General features: G+C 39.8%; 1 protein-coding gene across 2 annotated transcripts in view; it reads left to right on the top strand.

Annotated features, from left to right (window-relative positions):
* Positions 1-18,667, top strand: part of LOC148726952 (uncharacterized) — a 33,530-nt gene that overhangs the window by 7,595 nt on the left and 7,268 nt on the right. Inside the window, exon 2 of one of the 2 annotated variants that reach the window (XR_015989636.1) lies at positions 12,908-18,004. The exons of the other annotated variant lie outside the window; for it this stretch is intronic. The gene's annotated coding sequence lies outside the window, so the exon portion shown is untranslated. Of the gene's footprint in view, positions 1-12,907; positions 18,005-18,667 lie in introns of those variants that run through there. 2 annotated transcript variants of the gene reach the window in all.

Raw genomic sequence — 18,667 nt, 5'->3', positions numbered from 1 at the left:
AAAAGACCGAATACCCTACGCATGTAGGAGTTATTTTTTGGATATGTGGGTTGAAGTGAGACACTTAGTGACTGATGCTGGTGTCTGAATAATTGTTGGCAAAAATAAACTGCATTGGTACCACGCTTCCTGCAGTCCCTTCCACAACCCCAACTAGACGCATAGCTACGTGAACTCGGGCTTTCAATATCGCACATCTGGAGTTATCTTGAGGGGACTGCCATATTGCCATTGTTACTGTCATCACGCAATTTCGTCATTGCCAGTCGTGAATAAGTCTACTTGTGTTTAGTTTTGTCTGTTGGAGAGTAATTAATGTTGTTATAGTACTAGATAACAATCAAAATAATCAAAATTCAAGGACTTTTCAATGACTTTGAAGGCTAAGTGTTAGAAGATAAAGGACCACTTTTGGAAAGGTTTGCATAAGCAATTTTAAGATTATTTAATATTATTTCTCAGCTTTTCCATGGAAGTACTGTAATTTTCAACTTGAAAATTGCTTAAGAAAAAGCATTGCAAAAATCGAGCCCTACTCCTCAAATTCAAATACTTTCAAGACCTTGAATTTTTTGTTTTTAAATTGAAGCATCTTCAAGGACTTTACAAACCAATGGCTATATGGTGCCATTATTGTTTTGCTGGGGTCAATATACATTGGATTAGGACCAAGGTTTTTCTCTATATTTGAGCTCATTTGAAATTTACAATAGTTTGATACGTGTGTCTGACTCTTATAAAGACACATGGGTCTATTACAAGAAAACATTGATAAATACCGACTTGCTTTATACTTCAATTTAATTCTCTTTTGATATACCCTCACAAAACAATTCAACAAATACTTCTTCTCATGTTGTGTAACTTTATTTAATCTTACCCTCTTCGCATTAAGCTTACAAACATTCTTTGTAATTCTTCTAACCTTCACATAACGATGTAGCCAAGAGGACTTCGGTATGCTTGGATGAATACGCCCATAAACAGATTCCTTCAGTTTTCTGCCCTTTCTTCTGAGACGTTTTAGAGTAGCTTCTGGTATTCTACTGGGTTCTCGATCACGTCTAAATACACGCTTGTGTTTACATGTAAACATATTTTGAAATAGTTCGCTTGATATAGCAGGTTTCGCTTGATGTTTCTTGATAGAAGGTTCACTCGTAAAGGATCGCTCGTACATTGACCTCTCGTAAAGTTCGCGGACCGAACCGTTGCCAAAACGCTCCACAAGTCTTAGTGTGGGTCTACCGCGGACGGTATGTGACTTTGTATGTATATTGAGCGTAATAGCCATTTAATTTCTTTCGCATACATCAAGCAACGAATTTTCCACGATGGCAACCAACCATGCGCTCTAGGGTTCATTCTATGCATGCGCTCACACTTCACGCGTCCGCTGTAGTGGAAGTGTGTTTGTGACTGGACGCAAAAAAAAAAATTAAGTTGAATTTATACCTCGCGCGTTTCCTTCGGAAAGCCCAAGTAAAAAATAATAGACGCATAGCTGCGTGAACTCGGGCTTTCAATATCGCACATCTGGTATTATCTTTTGGGGACTGCCATATTGCCATTGTTACTATCGTCATGCAATTTCGTCACTGCCGGTCCTGAATAAGTCCACTGGTGTTTACTTTTGTCTGCGGGAGTGTAATGAATGTTGTTATGGTACTAGACAACAATCAAAATAATATATTACCATACGGGAGTTGGTTCCTACAGATGTCAAAGGTTAAAATTCAAGGACCTCTTAATGACTTTGAAGGCCAAGTTTAGAAAATTGAAGGACCACTTTTGGAAAGGTTTGCAAGGGCAATTTTAAATTATTTAAAATTATTTCTCAGCTTTTCCCTGAAAGAACTGTAATTTTCGACTAGAAAATTGCTAAAGAAGACGCATTGCAAAATCAAGCCCTAGTCCTCACAGTCGAGAGCTTTCAAGGCCATGAATTTTTATTTTTAAATTCAAGCATATTCAAGGACTTTCAAGGCTTTCAAAAACCCTGAGTAGATAAATGATTTACCTTTAACTACGAGGAGAAGGGAATTTTTTATCTATTATTGGTACCGAGTCATAGTTTGTTGCCAAATATTCACCCAATGGGAGTTGTCAGAAATTAATAGATTGAAGCAATATTACTCTTCAATAGTTCGTATTGCTTTTAATAGAAAAATCTCAGAAACCACTGCAACAGTATATAGCTACGGTGCTCTCGGTAGAGCATCAATTTTGGGAATTACTTGTAACAAAACTGTAACAAAATGATGGAGATGTTTCAATATTTGGTATCAATGCTGTGTTCTTATCCTGTATATTGATCGGAAACAACGCCAAATAAGTACATTATTGACACGAGATCATTAGCAAAATTGATTCCTTGTTTGTTATTGTACATCAAAAAGCATAAACTCATTGCAACACATTGTCCTGAATTTTGTCCAAATACCGACTTATTAGCTTAGCTATATGGTGTCGTTTTTGTTTTGCTTGGATCAATGTACATTGGAGTAGGACCAGCGTTTTTCTCTGTATCTGAACTCAATTGAAATTTACAATAGTTTGACATGACTTTGTGTGTCTGACTCTTACAAAGACACCTGGGTCTATTACAAGAAAACATTGATAAATGCCGACTTGCTCTATACTTCAATTTTTTTATCCTTTGATATAGCCTCACAGAACAATTCAACAAATACTTCTTCTCCTGTCGTGGAACTTTATTTAATCTTACCCTCTTCGTATTAAGCTTGCCGACATCCACTGTAACTCTTCTGACCTTCACATAACTACGTTGCCAAGAGGACGAACACGCTCATAACCAAACTCCTTCAGTTTTCTGCCTTCTCTTCTGAGACGTTTCAGAGTGGCTTCTGGTATTCGACTGGGTTCTCATCATCATCATCAATCTTTTTCATGCCTCGTGGCACATAGGACCTTCACAGAGCTTTTCCACTCCTCTCGATTGGTTTCTGCTGTCCGCACCTCCTCCCACGACCTCCAACCTGCCTCTTGCCTTTCTTTCTCTACTGTTCGTCTCCAAGTGGTTTTTGGTCTTCCCCTTCTCCTTTTACCTTCTGGCGCCCAGTTAATAGCAACATTGCAATCATTATTACGATCTTTCCTAAGAGTATGACCAATTATTTTCCATCTACGAGACACCACCTTCGCACTCAGTGGCTTCATGCCTGCCCTTTCCAGTAGCTCTTTGGTGCTGACATGGTCTTGCCATCGGATTCGGAGGATCCTTCGTAGGCACCTATTATGGAATACATTCACTGCTTATTATCTCCTTTGTTCATCTTCCATGTCTCAGATCCATAGAGTAACACTGGCACTACTAGAGTTTTATACAGCCTCAGTTTTGTTTTCCTCAAGATGTTATTAGAGATCCAATCTTTTTTAGTTTGTGAAAGGGACCTGGCTTTTGATAACCTGTTCTTCAAGTCCTTCATGCCACCACCCTCTCTACAGACTTTGGCTCCCAAGTACACGAACCCTTCGACATCTTCAATATCCTGTCCATTGATTATGATATTTTCTTGGTTCTTTGCATTGATCCTAATCGCTTTTGTCTTTTCTTTGTTGATTTTGAGTCCCACCCGTCTGGCCTCTTCATCCAGCCTTGTGTTTTTCTCTTGAATCTGCTGCTTGGTAGATGAGAACAGGACTATATCATCTGCAAAGTCCAAGTCATCCAGTTTTGATGTAAACTTCCATCTAATACTATTTTCATCACTACCAACTGCTCTTCGCATTACCCAATCCATAACAATCAAGAACAAAAATCCCGACATATTACACCCTTGTTTTACACCAGTTTTAATGTCAAACCACTCACATGTTTTCCACTGGTCTTCTACAGCACACTTGAAGTCGTCATAAAATACTCTTACCATTTTCACGATCTTCTCCGGGATTCTCGATCACGTGAAAATACACGGTTGTGTTACACGTAAACATAATATGAGATAGCTCGTTTGATATAGCAGGCTTCGCTTGATATTTATCGATAGAAGGTTCACCCGTAAAGGATCGCTCGTAAATTGATCTCTCGTAAAGATCGCGGACCGACCCGTTCCCAAAACGCTCCACAAGTTTTAGTATGGGTCTACCGCGAACGGTGTGTGACTTTTGAATGTATATTGAGCGTTATAGCCATCGAATTTCTTTCGCGTACATCAAGCAAGGAATTGTCCACGAAGGCAACCATTGCCTTAAACCGTGCGCTTTAGGGTTCATTCTACGTGTGTGCGTAGACTTCACGCATGCGCCGTAGTGAAACTGCGTTTTGCGACTGAACGCAGAAAAAAAAGCGAAGCCGAATTCAAACCTCGGGCGTTTCCTTCGGAAAGCCCGAGTAATTAGAACTCGTCACGCAACGCTTTCTCTCCAACGTTGCATGATGAGTCCAAACAATGACCAGTTCGGAGGCTATAATGATGCTTAATGCTGCCTCTTTGTTAGAGACAAAGTCATAATTATTATTCTGGCTGTAAAGGGCCAGAATCAGTAATTCCGTTTGGTTTTTCCTGTGCAGGAAAATGCACAGGAGGCTTTACGAAGCACTTTTTAATTGATGTAAAGAGAGTTGCTACATCACGGGCGACAAGCGGGGCAAGTAAAATGGTCCGAGATATGAGTGGTCAGTGGTGAAATAGCTTTAATAGATCATGCAGAGACAAATCATTTGTAGTTGTTACATTAAATAATCCCGAAAAGTTAACAATAAACTTTGCTAAATAACAAGTTAAGCAATTTTTCAAAAGCGTCGACTATACAAAAATTTTTCAATGCTCTAATAAGCAACGAAGGCATCGGAAAGGCTTCAAAAAATGATATTTTTGTTTGGTAACTGATAAAATTTGGGGACTGATAACAAGATATTTAAATGACTACAAATGACCTCTCTCTAAATGACCTATTAAAGCTATTTCACCGCTGACCACTTGGGTCTCAGACAATTTTTCCAGCCCCGCTCGTCGCCCGTGACATAGCTTAGGAACGAGGCTGAGTTTGACAGCGAGTATCAATCAGGGTTAAAGTGCTGGGCCGATAACCAAGCGTGTTACAGTTTATACTTATCTTTCAAGTGAACTTAAATATATTTATTTAAAGCACAGACCTAATACTGTGAATCACTTTTATTGTTAACGTACTGATGAAAATAACAACCTTGGGTACAGTGAAAGTTCATTGGCTGATTGTTTAAATTCGATTAGTACAATCGTCTTATGTAAACATTGGTGAGTAGATCCATCAGTAGATTAATGTAGCAGACGAAACAACTATAATTTTTCCGACCAAAAAAACTCGTCGAAGTCACTGCCACATAGCTTTAATTTCAATTAGTCAAAAACTTGCGGTCCATAAATTGCCTTCTCTGATATATTGTTCCGAGGAAAAAAAACCTTCACAGCTTTGTTATTAGATGCAAACAGGAGAAATCCTTATAAACAAAGTCATCGCGTTCAAATGCAAAGTTTTATTGAGCAACCCCGCATTTCTATGGCGTTTCGTTGCGGACAAAACTAAGTCTAAAAAAAAGAATCAACTTACTTGGAGAAATAAACAGTGAGATTAAAAATGTGTGGTGGAATAAATAAAACTTTAATTAAAAAAAAATAAAAATGGTCCACGACAATAAAAAAATGTGGTTTTAGGTTTAAAAATTGACGACAAAATATGGCCTACAAAAAAGTGCAGTGGAGCGGAAAAATTAACATGGTTAAAAAAAACTAGTCGAGGGGAAGCGGAAACTGATTGACTCTTTAACCATATGTAACAGGGTATATCCTTATATGGTATCACAGGAAAAGGTGCTATTAGCATACGGGAATGTGAGAACTTTTTCGCGCGGGAAATTCCCTTGTGAGGATTTCCAGAAGCTACAAACATGGCAGGTAATAACGTGCAGTCTGCTAGCTCTGTTCACGAAATTGTCAACGCGGTGATCAGCAACTTGAGGCACTTGCTGCGACAAGAAAATGGACTTCAAATAGCAACTTCAAATGCTGACACTGGAAACGAGGTGTCAGTGACTTCTGAACCAAACCGGGTATTCCGAATACCCCGTGCATCGTCGACAAGCGTGACCGTGCAAGCCATTTTGCCGTCAACAGTGGCGTCTATAAGGGCTGCTGCGAATAATTTTTCAGCGAATTCAAATTACGTAGCGGGAAAGTATCGTTTACACAATATTTAACTAATGGAGAACTTTTAGAAGCAAAGAAACGGATATTTAAAATGGCAGTCGACGCAGAAAGTAAATATAACTTGGTGGACGTTTCAACCTTTGCGACAAGGGCAGCCACAAGGCAAAAAACAAGATTAGCAATCAAATATGACTTATGCAAATGCCTTGGGCAAGTTTTACCAGAGTCAACAAAACCAGCCCTTTAGAAACAACACGCTCTGGTGCTAAATTCGTGTAAGGCGTTAAGCTGACGGTGAAGAGTGGTACACAAAACACGTTTAACCTTGCAATTAAAAGAAAAAATTCCCCGACGACCTTTCTAATCCCGATAGATAATAGCGATAAAGTCCTCACGAAGGACAGACATTATACTAAGTAGATAAGCTTACAATTCTTGTAGATGTCATTCTTACCTCGTTCTTTGGGTAAAATTCAAGATAGAATTCATATATATTGCAATGAAATATCCCTCAGTCGAGAAAAAGAAGTAAAGTAAGGGCGGGACTGTGTCAACACTTGGTAAACGTCCTATTTCCTGTTATTATTCTTCAACCTCGAAAGCGCGGAATTACGGGAGCACTAGTTTAACGGCCCTCTCATTATATCATTCTTCGACTTCGTGAGCGCGGGACTGCGGATGCACTAGTTTAGCGGCCATGTCATTTCATTATGCTTCAACTTCAGGAAAGCTTGAATGCAGGACCACTGGGTTAAATGTCCTCTCTTTTAATATCATTTTTTGACATCGGGACCGCGGAAGCAATCCATTCTTAACGGTCAATAATAGTCGGGTATTCCGAAGTTGCTCCCATCAGCATCTTAAGAAATATTTAATTCAAAATTTTTCTCGTGTTCCACTCAGTCTCCTTTAGAACGAAGAGTAACCATAGTCGTACAACGATCACAACTTCATCGCTTTTCCAACACGACTAATATGTTTCCTTAATTCGCGAACCGCTCTCTCCGACTCGCGCGTTAATTCGCTGAAATTTGAAGACCTGTCAAACCGCAAATTAGCTAGAACGCTCTGATTGGTGTGACATTGAAAAATACTATAAACTGATTGGTTTGTGATCCACCAAAAAATTGCGCCAATTACATTGCTTTGAGACGTACCAAAAAAAATTGCTCAGAGATACACCAAATTGCGCCGATCAGATTACACTACACCAAAACACACCACTAACATATAGTTTTTTTTTTTAAAGAATAACTCAACAAAAATACCCTGGTCCTAGAGGTTCTCTTCTCTCTACCGGAGTACGAAAATTCGGCGCAAGGCGCCGACCAACGAGCTCTAAAGCAGCGAGCGGAGAGAACCTCTGGTCAGCACCGTTGAGAATCTCACTTTCATGCCACCAAGCTGCGGGTGACAGCCATCAACCACGCCCCTTTCCGATAACCAATCAGAGTAAAGTATTAAAATACCTCTGAGGGTAGGAGTAGTGTTTTTACTTGTATCTGGAGTGGGCGTGGGGAATATATTTTGTTTCGTGGCCGTATTTACAATATCTGTCAAAATATTTGCTACACGTGCCAAATGACAAGCTCGCATGTAGTACGAACTCCAACAAAACCCCGATTAAAATCTACTTCCCTCGGGCAAACGATTATTGCCGATTTTGCAACGAAAACGTCAAGATAAATGGCTATTCTCAATTGAATATTTTCACCGAGAAGAATCGAGATTTTCTGCGCCGCTTTAGGCTTGTTATGAACGCCAAAGTTGAAAACAATTCCAAGGTCTCACAAGTGCTCTGTAATAAGTGCTACAGGCCTGTCGTAAAGCATGAAAAGGCACTTAGTCGATCCGAAGAATTGCAAGAGTTCAGGAACAAATACAAAGTAGTAAACAGAGATGTCGGAGAATTGACGCGACGCAAGAGATCTGCGAAAGATTCTCCTTGTAAATCACCGAGAACCGCGAGAACACCGAGTTCACCGGCGAAGAAAACATTTGAACGAGTTCGCAACCCCAAAAGTAAAAGAAAGATTATTTCCACGGCTAATGATAGTGCTGAAAGGGACGAAGAAGCTGTACTCGTAGGGCAACCTCGGTATGCATCACCTACGGAGGTGAGAAGTTTGCAATTATTGTATGTTGCTAGAAGGAATGTATGTTGTCCTCGGAATGTAATATGTAGCGCAGAAATTGAAAATTCGATCAAATCGCTTGCTTTCGTTTTTTTCAGTATCGATGGATCTTTGGTGCTGCACAGTGCACTTGATTCTTTGTTGATCTCCACATAGATCTTGTCGATTATCTTAGTCTTGAGTTCGGGATGCTTCCAGACAGAATTTATCACTCCATTGTATTCTTGTAAACAAATTTGTCTTACAATGCTGGAACCATTTTTTGCGCTAACTATTTTCTTAACTAGACCAGACGGATAGTAAATGCGTACGTAAGAAGAGAAGCAAAGAAAATCAATAATATTCTCACATACTTCTAGCAACATACAATAACTGCAAACTTCTCACCTCCGTAGGTGATGCATTCCGAGGTTGCCCTACGAATACAGCTTCTTCGTCCCTTTCAGCACTATTATTAGCCGTGAAAATAATCTTTCTTTTACTTTTGGGGTTGCGAACTCGTTCAAATGTTTTCTTCGCCGGTGAACTCGGTGTTCTCGTGGTTCTCGGTGATTTACAAGGAGAATCTTTCGCAGATCTCTTGCGTCGCGTCAATTCTCCGACATCTATGTTTACTACTTTGTATTTGTTCCTGAACTCTTGCAATTCTTCGGATCGACTAAGTGCCTTTTCATGCTTTAGGACAGGCCTGTAGCACTTATTACAGAGCACTTGTGAGACCTTGGAATTGTTTTCAACTTTGGCGTTCACAACAAGCCTAAAGCGGCGCAGAAAATCTCGATTCTTCTCGGTGAAAATATTCAATTGAGAATAGCCATTTATCTTGACGTTTTCGTTGCAAAATCGGCAATAATCGTTTGCCCGAGGGAAGTAGATTTTAATCGGGGTTTTGTTGGAGTTCGTACTACTTGCGAGCTTGTCATTTGGCACGTGTAGCAAATATTTTGACAGATATTGTAAATACGGCCACGAAACAAAATATATTCCCCACGCCCACTCCAGATACAAGTAAAAACACTACTCCTACCCTCAGAGGTATTTTAATACTTTACTCTGATTGGTTATCGGAAAGGGGCGTGATTGATGGCTGTCACCCGCAGCTTGGTGGCATGAAAGTGAGATTCTCAACGGTGCTGACCAGAGGTTCTCTCCGCTCGCTGCTTTACAGCTCGGTGGTCGGCGCTTTGCGCCGAATTTTCGTACTCCGGTAGAGAGAAGAGAACCTCTGGGACCAGGGTACAACAAAAACGACTTTGTTTGTTTTTTTTTTTTATTTCGTTGACAAATTTCAACAAATTATTAAACTTCCCACTTTCATTTCCCCAAAGTAAACTTTATGTATTTTGAAAGATCGTTAATTCGGGTATTGTCATTCTTACGAAATTCTAAACAAAGTTACTTGCTTAAAATTATCATTATTTTTCGCCAACCGTTTTACGAAGCACGGGAGAACCATAACTTCTTTACCTCTCTTGAATACTCAGATAAATCTAACGTTTATGAAATCATGGTGTTTAGACCATGGCAAGTTATACAACAAATTGGACCTATGAAAGCTTTTTCTAGCACAGTAGTTTTGACAAACGATTCAAGTGAATCATGAGTAATTTCAACCCTGTTTGCGCGGGTTTTGGGTTCACTAAATTGTACCTAAGTTGAAAACGGCTTCCATTGTTTTTCTCAGGAATTAACAGATATTTCGAGGAAAAAACTACCCTGCATTCATATACGTACTTTAGGCTATCTATATGCAAAATAAAGGTGAATTTGATTTTTTTTCAGCTTTGCCAAAGATTTACGATTCTGTTTGATTCTTGCACGGATCTGCTCTCAATATTTGTCTAAAGTTTTTACTGCCGGCCAGAATTTGCATTTCTATTTGTTGATGGGCAACTGCGGAGTACTTTAACATTATTTTTTTTTTCTACTGTACTACTGATTCTGTTTCTATCAATCAAGTTTGCATTTTTGCGTGGGGTTACGTAAGAAGGTTACGTAACGCCGGTAGGGATGCGCGTTGTTTTAGGTAGATAATTTTTAGTCGTTTCGCTTAGTTTTTGCCAGTACCGTGTCGCTTTTATCTTAGAGATTTACTGCCGGACCTGGTGAAGCCACAAATTTTAAGGTCGTCCCTATTTCATTGTTGTTGTTGTTGTTGTTGTTGTTATAACTGAACTTAGATATTTATATTAGTTATTTACTTTCAGCCGAATCTTACACGCATCTACACATCTACAAAAGTTTACATTTAAATACATGTCAATCTGGCAAGTACATTAAATATGCATTCGCTATGTGGCGTCAAACGTGTAGTTATTTATCAGGTGGTGTGCGCACTCCGATTGCATTGCACTGTGGTAACGTTATTTTCAATATGGCGGTAACAGCGGCAGAAGTTGGCAGATTTTGACTGAACATTCTGGAAAAGTTGGGCCGTTTATTTTTCCTTTCACTATAGGTAAATATGATTTGATATACTCTGAATGTGCAGAATTATTTTTCGTACGCATATGTCGCGTATTCTATCGTTGTCAATGACAAACACAAGCACTGTTTTTTAGCTGGTAATTTGAGACCGGTTTTCGAGAAGGTCAAATTCGTTGTACGTCGTAGTTTGAAGCCTTTCAAAGATTTGTATGACCACTTTGATTATTCTTCAATAGCTCTGACTAAACGTACTCAGACGCACTCCAACGGTACAAATGCTTTATGCATTTTAAGTGATAGTGTTTGAGACCCTGTTATGTGGCAAAAAGGCCTATTATTGCATTAGGTGTGTTGCGTTACATAGCGTTACCATTGCAAGGACATTTACGATATGTACTCAATTGTGTTGTAAATCTACTTTCATAAGTAAAGGAAAATTAAATAATCGCGAGTGTTGTGTGGTAAATCTTCTATCTTGATCATTGAATGAAGTACAGTTTAGTTAGAGCAATGAAAAGAGTCAATTGATCCATGAAAACCTCTACCTTGCGCGAGGCAATACGCTGAGAAGCCGGAAAGCAAAAGCGTTGAAAGGTATTACCATTCGCTAGCGCTTTTAAATCTTCTACCCTCAAAGTTGAGCTCTTATTAGGATATCTCTCGATGACGTTCCTTCGCGATGTGATATTAGGGGTCAGTTTTGAGGTGTCATTTCCCCATCTGTATGTTCTCGAGGTTTGGCACAGCCGCTTGAGATTGTTACTGTTTTCTTTGTTTAGAAGTATACTTCTCTCCTGCAGAAATAACTCCAGAGATAAGTTTCTCAAAACCCTTATCTAGGTTTCCTATATATTCGAGGGTGTTTTGAAACTGAACGTTTTCACTAAATGTGGAGCGAGACAAATTCGTTCTTAGGAGGCATTGGGCTTCTTTTACAAATCCCGCATTTACACTTGGTGGAAAAAGTCTCTGTATTACAAGGTCTATGTCTCTTTAATATGCGTTTGCATGTCAAGGGTCAATTCCCTGTTAAGTAACTGGCGTCTAGGAATATAATTTCTGACTTTGAAATCATTCATTCCGCCATCGGTTGTGAGTGTAACTGTTGCCATTTGTGTCGAGATTCTTGGGAAGATTGCAGTTTCGAATGTTTCTTAAAAGTTGCCTACTAAGAACGAATCCGTCACGGAGGAAAGGCAACAGACAGTGAATCCCCATTACAATTCATGTATATTCACGCTATCTTGCCGCAATTAGAGAACTTCACTCCAACGCGTCAAGATGCAAATGACTCAATTTTTGTTTTACGACCATGATGCAACGCAATCAGATTGCGCACACCGCTGTATCGCGATAACGCGAGGCAACCCCAAATTAAAAGCCACATGGGTAGTTTGTGCTGCTCTGTCTTTGCCTTTATGCCCGAGCAAAAACCAGTTAGAGGCTTGCTTGCTAAATTGAGCCTTGTTTCTTAGCTCTTCAAATAAGTGATCCTAGGAAAAATTTTACAGCACGTGGAAATAATAAATTTAAGATAACGATGTATCTTAAGGGGAAAGTGCGGTCTAGAAAAAGTTTATTATATCACGAGCTTCTTAGTTGTATTGTCCTCACTAACTATTCATTTCTGCTTAAAGCGTTTTAGTTACGAATTCTTACGTTCCAAATATCGGCATTTTCAAATTGAAAACCGCCATCTTTGTTATGACATAGCAATAGTCAAGCATGCTTATTAAATCCCTGCTGATATGGATGTAGAAAAAGAAAACAGCGGCAAGGAGACGCTATTAATTAGGTTCTAGACTTCGATTTTGATCCAGCAGAGAGGGTGTAATACGTCCATTTATGTTTCAAACGAAACATGGGAAGAGGATACCGCTGTTGAGGTGAAAGAGAGCAAAAGTCAGCAAAATGAGTTTCAAGAATAAATGTCGATCCACTCAGTCGCTCACGTCTTGGAAATCGCGAGTGGTTCTCTTGCGGCAACTGTCAAGGGAAACCTATGGAAAAAGAGAGTGTGCACTCCCAAGAATTAAATGTACTAGGACACCGACTAAATTTAAATGGTGAAGGTTTTTTCTCTCAAAAAAAATCCTAGCTCTAGAGTAATAGTTATGTTACTAAAGAAGACTGCAGTGCACGCGACGGACTCATTTCACATTTTCCTCTCGGAATGAAACAAATCATATTTTGCAGTTTCAGGAACTCAGCTTTGGTGTATAACTGAACACGAGCCATTGGGACCTAAGAACAGCCCCAGTTGGCATGCAACAAGTTAGACATGATGCCGACAATATTGAATAGGAACATTTGATTTCCAAATTAATGCAGACAAAAGGCAGAAGTTAATTGTTAACAATTATATTTTGTTTCTATCAGCATTTACTTTTTAGTTGCGATTGGTGTCTTTATCTGTATTGCTTAGGCCCCGTCCACACTAATCCGTTTTCAAACGAAAACGGAGCTGTTTTGCTCCGGATACAGCTATCGTCCACACTACAACGCCGAAAACGATCACCAAAAACGGAGCCATTCGAAAACGCCCTCCAGAGTGGAGCGATTTGAAAATGATACCTTTTGTAAACGCTGTTTTCTAGTGTGGACGGAAAAAACGATGCTATCTGAAAACGGTGACATCATCAAAATAGACACGACCGGGCGCCAGACCACTCGACCGTGAGTATCCCAAATGGCGGACAGACGCTACCATGTGGCTTCTCTCTTGATCGGAATGATTTCCAGTCTTTTAACGCTCTCGCGAGCGCATTTAACCCTGCTGAGGCGCCACTTAGATTTCACAAGAAGGGAACAAGATATTTTAATGTTTCTGACCTTGCCAGCTTCGGGAAAAATGAAGATAAAACGACTCTCTCGAAGCCCGCCAAAACCTCGAAGGTTTTGGACAAGACCTGAACGAACTTCGGTAAGGTGGGACAACTTTGTCGCTAGAAAAGTAGTGGAGGAAGAGTGGAGGGAGAAATTCCGCATGAGTAGGACCTCTTTTTACGCTCTTGCTGTCAAACTATAAACCATAACAACAGTCAACAACAAAGAATCAAGAATGGCGCCAATTTCGCGGGCCGATCTTTTGAAATGCGGATGCGTCGAGTTCATTTGAGCATGCGCACTGGGGGTATAAAGCGTTTTCAAAACGGATACGGCGTTGTAGTGTGGACGGGCAAAAACGATATGAAAACGATAAGTGAGGACGCAAATCTTTTTGAAAACGGAGCAAAACAGCTCCGTTTTCGTTTGAAACGGATTAGTGTGGACAGGGCCTCAGAATTAACCTCACCGCAATATTTTTCATTGTAAATTTTTTGGAATGTCGCATTCTGTGAGAAGTTGAGCTTCGTTATTTGCGACGCACGCCGACGTGTTTACATTAGAAATTACCTTAAAATAGATGAGTTTAAAATGAAACGTTCGATTCCTTTTGAAAGCATCAACACTGCATATTTGCGTCAAGTATTTGGTTGGATGACAAAATATTGTTATATTATTTTTATTGTGTCCAATCGATATGATATAGTGAAATATGGGCGCATGGTTAGGGAAACAAATTTGTATTTGTTGCAAACGTGTGTGTTTGGGTTATTTTTTGGCAAAGTAATAAATGCCCCTAGATTTTTTTTTCCGTAGGAGTGTGCGACAGGTGGGGTTAAGAAAATTTTACTTGATGGACTTAAGCAGACATAGGAATGACGCGATATATTTATTCACTACCAGGAAAAATCAGCTCTGGTCAAGGGTGTACCACCATTACAAGCTTCAATTTACACTTCCAATGAAATGGTTTAAAAGATTTTTAGGATAGATAATTGAAATATATGTTGAATATGAAAAAGGTAAACACAGCTTTCAGTTCAAAGCGAAGGTCAACAAGAACAGCTTTCATGTGTAGGTCTCGCTGGAAGTCTTCGTCTCAGCAGTTCTGCCGGTTTTGCAGGGTTTGGCAAGGGGTCCTCGCAGGTTATTTTTGCTAGCTAAATTTTCTTTATAAATATTAAACATTCCTGCAGCTTGAAGAGGCTTGCGTATTTTCCTTTTGAATTTTAGTATGTGTTTTGACATTCAGCCACAGGACAGTACACCATAGTTTAACTATTAGAAATTATTCTCACAAAGGTCAAACAGTCAACAAGGACGAAGTGTCGAACGAAGTTTGACTATTGCTACGTCATAACTGACGTCATCCGATGTGGCGTTTTTCTAGCCGCGAAAGTTGTAAATAAGGAGAACTTCAACGCGCTCCTGTGACTTATGCGAGGTAAACTGGACAAAATGGCGGCTATTTTCGAATTCCTAATAAAAGAGTCTCCCTATTGAGTTAAACCTTTTCTAGACCGTACTTTCCCTTTAAGAGAGGGGAAGGGGTCGAATGACCTACTCTCTTGGCTGTTGATGTTGTCTCATCAGCCTACTATGAAATATTGGATTAGAAAGATTGAGGCCATGTAGAAGCGACACCAGATTAGGAATGGCATAAACTTCACACTCCAAAATTGTTCTGACGTTGCTCCTCGTACATAATTGATGCAATCTGTTTTTGTACCAGGGCTGCAAATTTTCCCGAAAAAAGGTTGTCGCACAGATAAAATTTTAGCATCCTAGAGTAGATACTAACACCCAATGATGGCTGCCAATATTTAGGATTTTTAATTTTTCTGAACAGAAAAATTAAAAATCGGCGCTAATGTTGTACTTTCCGATCTCCTTGTGTAAGGGAGCTGCTCCCTCAGAACAGACTAGGCTGCACCTCTAATATGGTCGGTGAGCAAGTCTCCAGTTGAGATGATGATAACATCCTGTTCTGAGAGACGGAATTTACCGGCCTTTGGGGCGCTACTGTAAGAGATCTTTACAAGCTAGTTCTACTTCATCATCTTTTACGTATTGCTGGAGGATCCCTTATACCCCTTTGTTAAACTCAGACACGGAAAATTATTTGGCTTTTTCACGCATCAAGAATAGTATCCAAAACTCTTTCATGTTTGCGTGAAATTCAAGTCAATCACGTTGAATAACTATTTTACTTTTCTGGTCTTGTCCAGACTTGCGCGACAGAGATAACGGGGAGTTTAAGAAACGACGACTGCGACGCCGTAGACAACGTCGATTAAAAATGACCATATTTTATTTACGAATCTCGCGATACTCTAGAGCCATTTTGTTTGTTTCTCACTGTTAAAACTATCTCGAAACTGAATATGGAAACACAGCGTTAAATTAGAAAGAGCAATTAAAAAAAAATTAGTCGTCGTCCTTTACGTTCTCCAGACAACGCAAAGTTTGGTCATTTCGCGTTGTTGTTTTATAGAGGCCTAAAGAAATTTACGAAGATTTAAAACGCACGTGCACAGCCATTGTTCTGCTCATAAAACCTTTTTTGCCTTCACTGCTCAACCGGACACACAAAGAGTTGATATGTGGGCGGGTTGGCCGGCCAAGCCACCGTTTATTTAAGGCCAAGTCGATATGCTAACAGAAGCCTATTACAATTAAAGTAAACTAAATGTACCAAAGCCGGACACGAAAACCCCTAAAAACCATCAGGTGGAAAAAACGGGGAACCTGTACCCCCGACCAAGGCAGCGGTGCCACCCTTGGGGTTTTAGGGTATCCTATGAATGACATTTTTACATAGTTACTAAAGGTACTATGCAAGTACCGCTCTAAATTTATACAAAAGGCGAAAACGAACAGCTACGCCCGGTGAAGGCTGACCGTAGAATGCCTTGCTCTACTAACGACCTCTGCTTACAAACCACGATCCCATAACTCTCTGCGTACCTCGCAGCCACCCCCAGTCCTCCGATACGTGCTGGCAAAATATCAATTTATGCTAATTAGGATTACCACAAATTACATTTTGTTTAGTGACGTTCCCGTTGCCTTTGCCGTCGTGGTTTTCTTAAACTCTCTAATTTAATGTCTCATCTTAGTTGTTCAAGAACCAGTAGTGGTCTGTTTTACAACATGAAGTCAACACCTAACCACGGCCGTTCGAGAACACAACGTACATTTCTGTATCTACAGGCTTCTGTGAAGTCTTAGATACTATGCTAACTATAGTGTAAATCCGTCCGACGGTCTGTCAGTAACAATAGAAATTTTCGGATAATGCTCGGAATTCAGTTCGGTCTTCTCCGATACCGTCCGATTTTTGTTTCTGACGTCGAGGTGATCACCACGATCGTCGCGACAATCGGCATCTGCCGGATGTTACCGGTACACGTCAACAGGATCGACAAATCATCGACTGTTTTTCGGTGTCAAGTCTTCTATGTGCATTTCTTCCTTTTCGATCGCCACTCCTATTTGTTGGAGGCAAGTAAAAACTCACTATTTGCCATCTATTCATTCTTTTTTCCACCAAAAATCAGACACAGCTTTCAAGAAATGTGTCGAATATTTTTCGCGCCAGGTATTTTTTAAGTTCTTTGAGGTTCTTGGGATGTTTTCTCGCCGTCGAGTGTTTGACATTAAGAGCGACTTTTTTGCAAGACCCCGTGAGAGGTGGCACATCGACCGAAAAATGACTATCCTCATATTTCAGTCAGAGATGCCTTATAGTGAACTTAGGAATGTGGTGAGGTTTTTTCCCAGACTTTCTTCTTTATCCCAGAAAATCCACAAAAGCTGAAACGAGCCGTAAAATGGCGAAGCCGTAAAATGGCAGAAATCAGTGCCCCGAGTAGAGGCAAATGAATTTTGCTCATGAAAAGCGCAAAAGAAAGCAAGCTCATATCAATTTGGCAAACTTGTTTAGGAGGGATTGAGGTATGGCTTTAGTCTAAAACGGGACCATTTCATTTAATTTTGACATCACGAAACGCTTTGAAAAATCACCAATATTTTAAAATCCAAATATGGCCTTTGGTAGCAAGTTTTCAATTATCATTTTCCCCATGTGGTATAACTCAGAATCGGCTCAGGTTAAGCTCATAATAAGTGGAAATGGTGTTGTTTTTGAGGATATAAAAATTAGTTTGGGGCTTTTCATTCCTGCACGGACAAACCAGGCTGAACTTTATGAAAATCGCAACATCGTCATTTAGGTCACGACATAATCTAATTAGGCACCCTGTGGTTAAATCCAGAACTCCAAGCAAATTTTAGGAGTTAGCGCCGTGTTCGATTAGGAAATTAATACATTAAGCTAGCCTTGTATAGCTAACAACGACAGATTGATTTTTAGCTCTCATCCATTTCCTATGGCGAAATTGTTTACCATGACACATTCCGTAAGCTAACAGAGGGCGTCTGTTTTTCTTTGTGTATTCGAACATCTATAAGTCTTAAGAAAGTTCCAGGGTAAACTGGAAAAAATACAGGCCTGGATTTTTTTTTTTTTTAAGGTCTGATTCTCACTATTGCTGAAATAGTGCTTTACTGCGAGGATCGTGCACATATACGTTTTATAACCGCAGTTCAGATATATGTCTTTCATATATTCTATATGTTTGATTTATCATCTTGCGGGTTTATGTCAAACTAATTTGATGGCCTGCTCCCAGTTGGCTAGTTAGCACAATTGGTAGAGCGCTGCACTAGCATCGCAGAGGTCAGTGGTTCGAATCCCATACAGGCCTGAATTTTTTCAGGTCTGATTCTCACTATTGCTTAAATAGTGCTTTACTGCGAGGATCGCGCACATATACATATATTTCAGTCTTGTTCCCATCTTCTTATTTTACGCCCACGAATATCCATGAATAGCGTTTTTAACAAACTTGTTCAGTTTATATGATAATTTTTTTTATCAGTTAGTCATTACTGTGAAACTTGTTAACTTCGCTGCGGGGATCTCATGCAGAGTTGAATGTAATAGTGACAAATAGCTTTAGAAAAAAGCTTAGGGAAAGGATCAAAAGTCAGGGCAAAGGCGAAACAGAGGCAAAGAACAAAATGATTGAAATAGGAGAAGAATACTAAGTATGAAGCACGAAACAG

The sequence above is a fragment of the Stylophora pistillata genome, chromosome 7 (assembly GCF_964205215.1).
Source record: "Stylophora pistillata chromosome 7, jaStyPist1.2, whole genome shotgun sequence".
In the NCBI taxonomy this organism is placed as follows: Eukaryota; Metazoa; Cnidaria; class Anthozoa; order Scleractinia; family Pocilloporidae; genus Stylophora; species Stylophora pistillata.
The sequence above is the reverse complement of the archived record's forward strand: the minus strand, read 5'-3'. Positions and strand labels throughout refer to the sequence as shown.